Source organism: Macadamia integrifolia, unplaced genomic scaffold (genome assembly GCF_013358625.1).
Source record: "Macadamia integrifolia cultivar HAES 741 unplaced genomic scaffold, SCU_Mint_v3 scaffold_180A, whole genome shotgun sequence".
Taxonomy (NCBI): domain Eukaryota; kingdom Viridiplantae; phylum Streptophyta; class Magnoliopsida; order Proteales; family Proteaceae; genus Macadamia; species Macadamia integrifolia.
The window spans coordinates 112,587-123,256 of NW_024870632.1; positions in this window are offsets into that span (position 1 = coordinate 112,587).

A 10,670-nucleotide genomic window follows, 5' to 3' on the forward strand; every position below is an offset into this window, starting at 1 on the left:
ACAAAATAACACATGCCAATCTTGCTTGAAACCAAGCTCCTGCACAAACTTCTTCATCCATAGCAACTCTTTACAAGCTTTTGTTGCTGAAATGAACTTTACTTCGGTAGTAAAAAGTGCAACACATTTCTGCAGTCTTGATTACCAAGCCACAGTGCCACCTGAAAAAGTGACCAAGTAACCTGAAGTAGACTTACGAGAATTAATAGCTCCAGCCATATATGCATCTGTATAACCAGCCAACAAAGGTTTTTTATTTTCAAAACAAAGTCTCAAGTTGGAAGTGCCACAAAGATACCTCATAATCCACTTGACTGCATTCAAATGCTCTCTCCTAGGATTTGAGATAAAGCGACTAACTGTGCCCACTGCATGAGCAATATCTGGCCTTGTGCAAACCATAACAAACATCAAACTTCCCACTATGGAGGCATATGAAACTCTTTCCATGTCTTTCTTTTCTTCATCAGTAGAAGGACTCTGTTTGTTGCTCAATCTAAAGTGAGTAGCAAGAGGAGAACTAACCACTTTAACTTTGTCCATCTTGAATCTTTGAAGCACCTTTTCAATGTACTTCGCCTGTGATAACCATAACTTCTTAACATTCCTATCTCAGATGATTCTTATGCTCAGAATATGTTATGTTGGCCCCAAGTCTTTCGTTGCAAAAGACTTACTCAACTGCTTCTTCAACTTGTCAATCCTGAAAGCATTCTAACCAACAATCAACATGTCATCTACATACAATAAAAGGATAATAAAGTCATCATCAGAGAATTTTGTACAAAAACACAATGGTCAGAAGTAGTTTTCTTGTAGCCTTGCTCCCCCATAATTGATTCAAATTTCTTATACCATTGTCTTGGTGTCTGTTTTAAGCCATAAAGACTTTTTTTCAATCTGCACACATTATTCTCTTTTTCTTTAACTTTGAAACCTTCGGGTTGCTCCATGTAAATCTCTTCCTCCAAATCACCATGAAGGAAGGCGATCTTTACATCCATCTGCTCAACCTCTAAGTTAAGACTAGCTACGAAACCAAGAACCACACGAATAGATGACATCTTTACAACTGGAGAAAATATCTCAGCAAAGTCAATGCCTTTCCTTTGACTAAATCCCTTAACAATCAATCTAGTTTTGTATCGTGGATGTAAAGAGTGTTCTTCTTATTTCACCCTATACACCCACCTATTCTCTAAAGCCCTTTTGCCCTTAAGCAATTTCACCAACTCAAAGGTGTGATTCGCATGCAATGACTTCATCTCATCTTACATGGCTTCAACCCATTCATTCTTGTGTTCATCTTCTATTGCTTTTTCAAAACACTCGGGTTCTCCCCTATTAGTTAGTAATACATACTCACTTGTAGAATACCGTGTGGAAGGTTATCAGTCTTAGTAGACCTCTTGAGTGGAATTTATAATGGAACTTCTAGTATAGGTAATTGCTCATGAGGACTATCATCTGTCCTAACTTGTATGGGAGCATCTGCATCATCTATACCTTGCTGGTCATTTTGAATTTCATCTCCAACCTGGCATTGGGGATGGAGGAACCAGATCGAAGTCAATTAAATCATGACTGATTTCAGGACCTATCTTCTTTACAGTATCAATATCATGTATGGTCTCCTCCTCCATAAATACAACATCTCAGCTTCTAATGATTTTCTTGTTAATCGGATCATATAATTTATAACCAAATTCATCTTGACTATAGCCCACAAAAATACATTGTTGTGTCTTGACATCAAGTTTAGACCTCTCATCTTTGGGAATATGCACAAATGCCTTGCATCCAAAGACACGTAAGTGATTATAAGAGACATCATTTCCTATCCAAACTCTATTTGGTACATCAAACTGGAGTGGAACACATGGTGTTAGATTCAAAACATGCACAACAGTATTTAAAGCCTCACCCCAAAAAGTTTTTGGCAGCCTTGCCTATGAAAGCAAACATCTGACTCTCTCCACTAATGTCATGTTCATTCTCTCTGCCAAGCTATTCAACTGAGGAGTCTTTGGAGGTGTCTTTTGATGTCAAATACCCATTTCTCTGCAATAATTATCAAATGGTCCTGAGTACTCTCCCCCATTATCTATGTAGATGTATTTCAAATTTTTTCTATACTAAGGCCAAAAACTGCTTGAATACATTTAGCACCTGATCCTTTGTCTTCAATGTGTAAACTCATAACTTCCTTGAGTGATCATCAATGAAAGTAACAAAATAAAGTGAACCACCAAGTGTTCTTATCTTTATAGGACCACACACATCGGCATGTACCAAGTCAAGTACATTTGACTTCCTTAAAGGAAGGGAACTCTTGAAGGAGGCTTTGTTCTGCTTTCTTGCTAAGCAATGAACACACTTTTTCAAATGAGTATTGTTCATTATAGGTAGAATCTTCTTCTTTGACAATATCATCCATTTTTCAATCATGTGCCCAAGTCTTTTGTGCCACAGCTCAATAGCACCCTCATTCTCCACTGCATTTATAATGCCTTTGGAGAGCTTTTCCTGCATCAAGTACAATGTGGAACATTTTTTACCTCTTACCACTACCATAGCACCTTTGGTGAGCTTTCATTGTCTATTGCCAAAAGTATTACAAAATGCCTCATCATCAAGTCTACCTGTAGAAATTAAATTCAAACGGATGTCAAGAACATGTTTCACATTCTTAAGAACTAACCTTGTGCCAATATTGGTTTCCAAACAAACATCTTCTATGCCAACAGCTTTTGCCAAGTCATCATTCCACATCTTTACAATCCCAAAGTCACCAGGTGTATAAGATGTGAAGAAGTCCTTTCGAGATATGACATGAAAGGAAGCACCATTGTTAATTACCCAACTAGTCTCATGGTATGTAAGGTTAACAACATCATTATCATAGATAATGAGAAAGTCCTCTGAAAGGGCAGTAACTCTTTCATCATTGCTATCATCATCTTTCTTCTTCTCTTTGGCTTTTTCCTTTTTATTCTCTCTTTTCAGCTTTCGACAAAACTTCTTGGTATGCCTTTTCAAACCATAATAATAACATTCAACATTTGCAAACTTATTGGATTTTCCTCTGCTCTTATCTCTGTTCTTTGGATCTCTACTTTTTCTCCTCCCCTTTTTCTCGATGACCAAAGCTTCTGAAGATGAAGAGGAATTATGTGACTTTCTTCTCATCTTTTCATTTGGAATACTATTTTTGACTAAATTCATTGAGATTATACCATCTAGAGCTGAGTTTGACAATGAACTTCTAAACGTCTCTCATGAGTCCAGTAAAGTACCAATAAGCCACAGTCCATGTATCTCTTCATCAAATTTAACACCCATTGCAATCAACTGATTAATGATTCCTTGAAATGAATTCAAGTGATCTGTCATCGAGATTCCATCTTGGTATTTTAAAACCATCATCTGTTTGATAAAATATAGTTTATTTTATCTAGTCTTTTGAGCATACAATTGCTCAAGCTTTGACCATGAAGTCCGTGCGTGTCTTTCTACAAATATGGTTCAATACATTATCATTCATCCATTATCTAATGTTCCCACATATTTACCGATGAAAAATATTCCATTCATCATCGATTTTATTAGCGAGTTTCTCTGTATTAAAAACCAGTAGATAATAATCTTCACATAAAGAAGGTCCTCCATTTTTCCTTTCCAAACATGATAGCTTGAACCATTCAAAGTAATCATTATATTTGTATTAGTTTTCATTGTTCATCCTAGACATGCAACTTAACAAACAACCTTACTCTGATACCACTTTGATGGAGAAAAAAATGGATTAACCGAGAGATGTACATGATTAGCAAAAGCACGGAACAAATTCTTTCCTTCTTAGGTGAACCTAATAGAAAATAATCAAGTAGAGTTTGATAGAGTAATTTATCAAACACAATGCGTGCAATAATCAAGCTCCCAAGATAGCAACTAAATACATAAATTAGTGAACAAATCCACCATAGACACAAACATACATATCAACACTAACAATATAAAGTGGAAAACTTCCCCAATGAAATGATTAAAAACTACAGGACCGTAGTTCACTAAAATCCACTATCTCTAAATAATGGGAATATACAAGAGTCTTCTCTAACTGAAATTAGAGGCATATAATAATTTCAAACATCAAGAATAATATATCCTTGGCATACATCATCAACAAGATGAAATCTCAAAAAAAAAGAGGAAGAAATTGAAGAGATCTCACCAAAATAGGGGCAACAAAACCGTTACTGAAAAACTGAGTTAGGAAACTTCAAACGACAATCACACCGTATAAAATGAAGATCGGTGTGTTTCAAAGCTATTATCAAAATATTAGCTCAATCGGACCATGGATGACTATCCTATCGAGCTCTTGAAGATGACTGCACACTGTTCTCTAACCCAGAATTTTTCTACTCCTTTTCTTTTTCTTCTCCATGTTTTTTCCAATAGCCACTCTCTCTCTCTGTCTTTTGCTTTCACTTAAACCCTATAATATGAACAAGGTTAAATGAGTAAATCTTCATCTATACTCTTGTGAGAAAAATGCTATCATCTATACTCTAGTGACAAAAATGCTATCCTTATGGGCCTCAAACAAAGATAGACTTCACCTAAAAAAGGTAAGCATACTTGGGCCATCCTCCACAAAGAGGGAAACCCAACCCAATAAGATTTTCAAATACGGCTATTGTAATGCATATAAACAGTAGTGAGCAAAAAAGAGAAGAGGGTTTTCCCAAAGGGGACACAAGCATATGAAAACACTGATCAAAAGTCCAAATAAAATCCACCATGAGAGAATCTTTCCACAAAAGAAGAAAACCCCTTTTTCATGAACTTCAAGCTAGAAGAGATGGTTTTCAAAACCCAAATAACACAAGATACTATGGATATTACACACGGAAAGCTTCACTTCGCAAAGGAGCAAAAAAATTGGCCGGTGAGATTGAATTAACGAACGCAACTCCTTTTTAACTGTCGGCCAGCCAAAACCCTGACAGTTGAGCACAAGGATAGCATGGCTCCTGTGATGGCTGCTTCTGATCAGCCATCACAACATCAGACTAACACATCTAGCTTTGGCTTCTTTATTCCCAAGTATTCCAATTCGCGATCATCAGTCTCCATCGACACTGCACTCCCTTCTTGAGTAAAAATTTTTCGCGTATAAGTCATCTGAGATGGACCAAGAGCAGAAGGAGGAATAAGGTCTTGAGCTTGCTTTGTCGACAATGAACTAATAACTCAGGTTTCCACATGATCAGTGACCAAAGCCTCACTAGAAATAGTAGGTACCCATTCAGAAGAAGAAACCAGATTAGATAAACCCATATCAGTGGTAGCAAGAGGCTTGGGTCAAAAAACCTGAAAAGCAAAAATGGGTGAATCCGGTTAATATGAGGTGATGAAAGTGGGCTTAGCTTTAACCATGGATTGTTGCGAAGTCGATTGAAAGTTCTTTCAAGGCATAACTAAAATTTTCACATAACAAGGAGAACCCACTAAACAAATTTTATCAGTGGGCTGAACACTAGCCAGTGAAGGAGTGGACGGGGGCTAGCATGCTAAATCAATGCATGAGAAGCCTGAGGTTGCTTACTGTCATCACTACTTCGCTCAGAATGAAGCTTTTCAGAATGTAAATGATCAGCATGACTGCCATGTGGAAAGGAAAGGGTACGTTGCACAGTAGTGGGTACCACCATAATCGAATAATTGATCGGCGCTCATCCTGGAACCACCGCCAGAAGAAGCAGATCAAAAGCCTCAACAAGCGCAACAAAGGACTGAGCTAGCTCCACCTTCCTTCGAGTAGAAAAAGGGGAGCGTGTCCAACTAGAAGACGGACCATCAACATTAAAAACAGTAGCAGGCTTCTCTGCAGAAATAATTGTAAGATTTCCAATTAGGTGGGCTAGCATAGTTAAAGATTTGTTTCCAAAATCAGTTTAGTGGTGTTGACTACAGATGGAGTAAGCAGAAAGAATCCAATATTAATGGTAAGTGATCTCTATGGAGATATTAGATTCTATTAGCACACCTTAATGGTATGAAATATTTATTACTATGTGTGGACCTAAGGTATTGTTTCCTTAATGGAGAGGAAACCTTAATTTCTTTACAGGGTTGGTGCCTACCCTCACCCCTATATATAGTTATCACTGACTCATTAAGTGAGGCTAATAACCTAAAGCAAAAAGAAAATATAGTAGATCAGACCAACATTGATCGTGTTGCACAAGGAGCATACTAGAAACATTGAGGAGTTGTAATTCTTCAGCCATGGATTCAGGTATGCCTAAAACCTGACTATGTATTCGTTGTTACATGCTTATCTGATCTCCATGTGATGCATTGCAAGTATATTTTCTATCAATGTTATCAGAGAGGGTTCATGGTGACAATAGAATGTAATTTTTTTTTTAACTTTATTATCTGCACTGGTAGCTGATTCGATTTAAAATAATGGTTACTGTGTATATTAGCCATAACCATGGCTGATATCCTCCAAAATTGCTTCTCGTACCCTTGACTCTAGGCTTCTAGAAAGTCACATGGATCAATTAGATTGGAATTAATTAAATATATATATATATATATATTTTATTTTTTTTTTTTTTTGTAGCCATGGCTGCAAACGTTTAATTATAGGTATGTCTATCAACGTTTGGTGGTCAGAATCTCTCTTGAGATCCAAGGGTTATTGTCTTGTTATTCCTGGCATTGAACTCTGACACATTGGTCACAGGGATCAAATTGGTCTTTTCAATGCGAAAGTTTTCAGACCGGCTGTAGCTCATAGTGGCTGGAATCGGCAGCGTTTAACCCTTGAAACCTCAAACATTATCCCCTTATTCTTTGGATAATGGGTCATTTTTCCAATGTCTGTTATGGGGGATTTGTTCACCGGAGTCAAATCTTTGTTCATCAGATTCTAAGAGTCATCGACTCTCTGTTTTGGCCGCTCTATGCAATGTCGGTTCAACTTGCAAGGGCGGTGGAAATCTGTTTGAAGAAGAGAATATAAATAAATAAATAAATAAATAAAGTTAAAAGAAGGTTTTATTATTCTAATGTTGTTGAGGCTGACAGATCATTATTATGTCTCAAGTCTCAATCTTATTATGTCTCAAGTCTCAATCTTTCTCTGCAACTCATGATGTCACATGACATGGAAATATTAAGCATAGGATATTGTTCTGATATATCTCGATAAGACAATAACATTACTTTGTGATAAATTTGGTTGACCCGTGAGGTCGATCCCTAGACTGAGTCACCAATTGGTTGATGGATTTAACCTTGAATTATTGGGCTTAAGTATTTCAATTTTTTTATATTAATCCATATGGGCTTGGATTTTGGCATTTTAAAATCCAATCAGTTGTTAAATTATTTAAAATTTTGGGTTATTAAATCTTTAAGCTGGGCCATTTTCATTTTAAGTGAGCTTTTTTTTTTTTAAGCCCACTGTTAATTGTGTTTTGGGCCACAATGTTCAGCACAGGACAGGGGTCATGTTTATTTTGGATACTTAAGGGTCGTGGGTTTAACTTCATAATGTTATGGGTTATTGGGTTTCAACCCATCGTTGATTCATTTAAAGTTTTAAGTCTATTAAAAACTATTAAGTCATGAGCCATTGGAGATTTCATTTATTTAAAAGAATAATGGGGTTCACTTGAATTGTGGACCAAACTAAACCGAACCATGATCAAACAAGATGGGGGCCACACATGATTGAACCGGTTTAGAATTGAACTGAACTAATTGGGTCAGGTTTCAACCCAACCCAATGACCCATATTTTTTACATATTTGGGTTTTTTAGTTATCACTGTAAACTTGGGCTTGGGCTTGGTTTTTTATTAGAAGGTTGAAATTCAGTGTAATGGGCTTACATTAAAATAGTATTTAATGAATTTTATTGAAAATCAAAGTAATGAGTTTTAAAGTTGATTTTAAATTGTTTTGAGCTTGGGCTTATAAACTGGGGGTGAATTAACTACTTTTACAATTTTAATAAAACCCAATTGTGAAACCATATAAATAGATAAGACTTAAACTGTTTATAAAGGTGTAATCATCTGGTTTTGGTTTAATTATTGGAATTATTCTTATTATTTTTAAACCTGATTATGATAGTTGCCATTGGTTTTGAGTTTTGGTTGTTATTATGGCAATATAGTTCTGAAAATCATATGTAAATTGATGTGATGCTAACACGCACCTACATCTCACTGTATTGATAACATGTAATTGTAAAAGTGGTATACATTATTCATGTATTATGTGGTTATTATCTTATCTATTTAAAACCAAACAGAAATGATCAGTAGACCGTAGGCATGTGGTTTATTTGTTTTATTTTATTAAATGAAAATTGACTAGTTTGTCACATGTACTTTGTATTGTTTATATGGTTTGACTAGCGGGAGGATGAAATTCATAACTATTTTGAAACATTTGTAGTGTTCTGTCTTTGTTCCAGAACCACTTCAGAATTGTATTTCTATATATGAATGTTTCTACATTGGTTTATCATTACCATGATATTGAAAATTTATTTATGAATGACAAAGGTAGAAATTAATGGTATTTTGTGTTTGCATGTCATATTTGGAACACCCTATAATAAATAAATATATTCGTACATGATTAGTTGCATAACGCATTTCTAGGAAACTATAAAAGGGTGAGGTGGATTTCACCAAAATGACGTATATTATTTTTGTATGGTTTTCACTAGGACAGCATAGTATGTGACATTTGCCTAAAAATGATGTCACCAAAGTTAAAGAAAATGATAGTAACCTAAGGTTTCTGATCCCAAAGATGAGGGGATCTCAAAAGTTATTATTCTTTTCACAGTTAATATAAGAAAATGAGAGGATCAGTGTATTCCTGTCCCAAAAAATAAGGATGCAGTTTTAGTTATAACTCTTGAGTGACATAGTCATTACAATGAATGCATGTAAATCTCACCAAGTTGAACTTTGTTATTGGTATGGTCTATTTAAATGGCCTTTAATGAAAATTCTTTATGGGTAGAGTTGACATCTTAATGATTAATATTAATGATGATACATATACTCACATTTGAGATGTTATGACACAAGATTATCCTACGTTGCTTGTACATGTTGATGGTTTAATAACTATTTTCATCATAGTTTCAATGATATCCAGTTTTAAAGTCTAATAATTGTATAGACCACAAACAGTTTACGCAAATGGAATCAGAAATCGTTTAATTTTGATTTATTAAAATGGCTTCTGAAATTTATTTATACAGTTGACTATTTTGACCATGTTTATTCAAGCCAATAGTTAGATTTAGTTCTAATATGAACTAACGTTGACTTTTATAAATGATGCTTTTATTAGGTCATATAGTTCTATTCTCTTATATTAGTGGGAGAATAAATTATTATCTTATTGAAAGTGATAGATGCATTATACATGTTTTATTATGTATACTACACTTGTTGTTTCATGAATTTTAAGGTAATCTAGGGTATTTCGATATTTTCTTCGATGTTATATTTATCGTTCGTGACATTAGGTTTCGTCATAAGACATATAATTATGAGTTTTAACACCCCATTATGATTAAAAATACCACAAGTGCATTATTTAAGTAATACTTCTTTGAATTTATATGCCCTATGTGAACTTGTGATAATGTGCAATTTTATTAAAAAAATCATCAAAGTAAATTAGATATATCATATTCGAATGATTTAAATGAGCCCATTGAAGTTTTAGTCGCTTATTGGTATAAAGCCTATGAAGTTGTTTACACTTAATATGAATCTAAGCCCATATTACTTTTATTTGTTAACGATTTATTATTGTTTTGATCTAGTGAATTATTTGGTTCATGTGCCCCATTAACTAATGAACTGTTAATATACAGAAATTAAGAGGTTTTATTGTGATTGGCTTAAAGTTTATGAGCTAATGTTTGTATTAGATATTAAAGTCATTTGGGCTGAAAGTTCGTACTTGTATACAACTTCGTATATCTAATGAATTATGGATAAAGTAACATATTTCATGTGTTTTTTGTTATGATGAATAAACATTATGAACTTTCATATTTAGCATGTTGTCATTATTGAAAATGTCATATTTAGATTTTTTATTTATTTATGATAATGGTTGGAAGTAAAAAAACGGCCATACTAAGAATGTACTCACTTTAATAATTGCTAAATTATGGTGTTACTATATTGACTATTAGGTTTACAATAGATTGCTCTTGTGGGCTTATATTGAATATTTTTATTAATTAAAAACTGAAATAGTTTATCTTATTGTTTACACCCAAAATCTAAACCCACGGGCATTTGGTAGCAATCCAAGTCTATAGGTCTTCACAATTTCAGTGATTACACTTCCACTTAATAGACTAGTTACTAAGATTGTGAAATTACTGTTGACTATTCGGGATGGGTTGCAGTCAAGGAGACCATAAGACGAATGATGTGTTCTTGCCACCACAGGTGATTCTTTATTTGGTCAATTTCGCTTAATAGTGTGAGGGTGATGTTTTGGGCTTCATAGCTTTAGAGGTTCTTGTCTTGTCACCACAGGTGATGGAATTTTCAGAGTGGTATTGCTTCGAGCATCTCGTCTTGCATGTAAAAGATT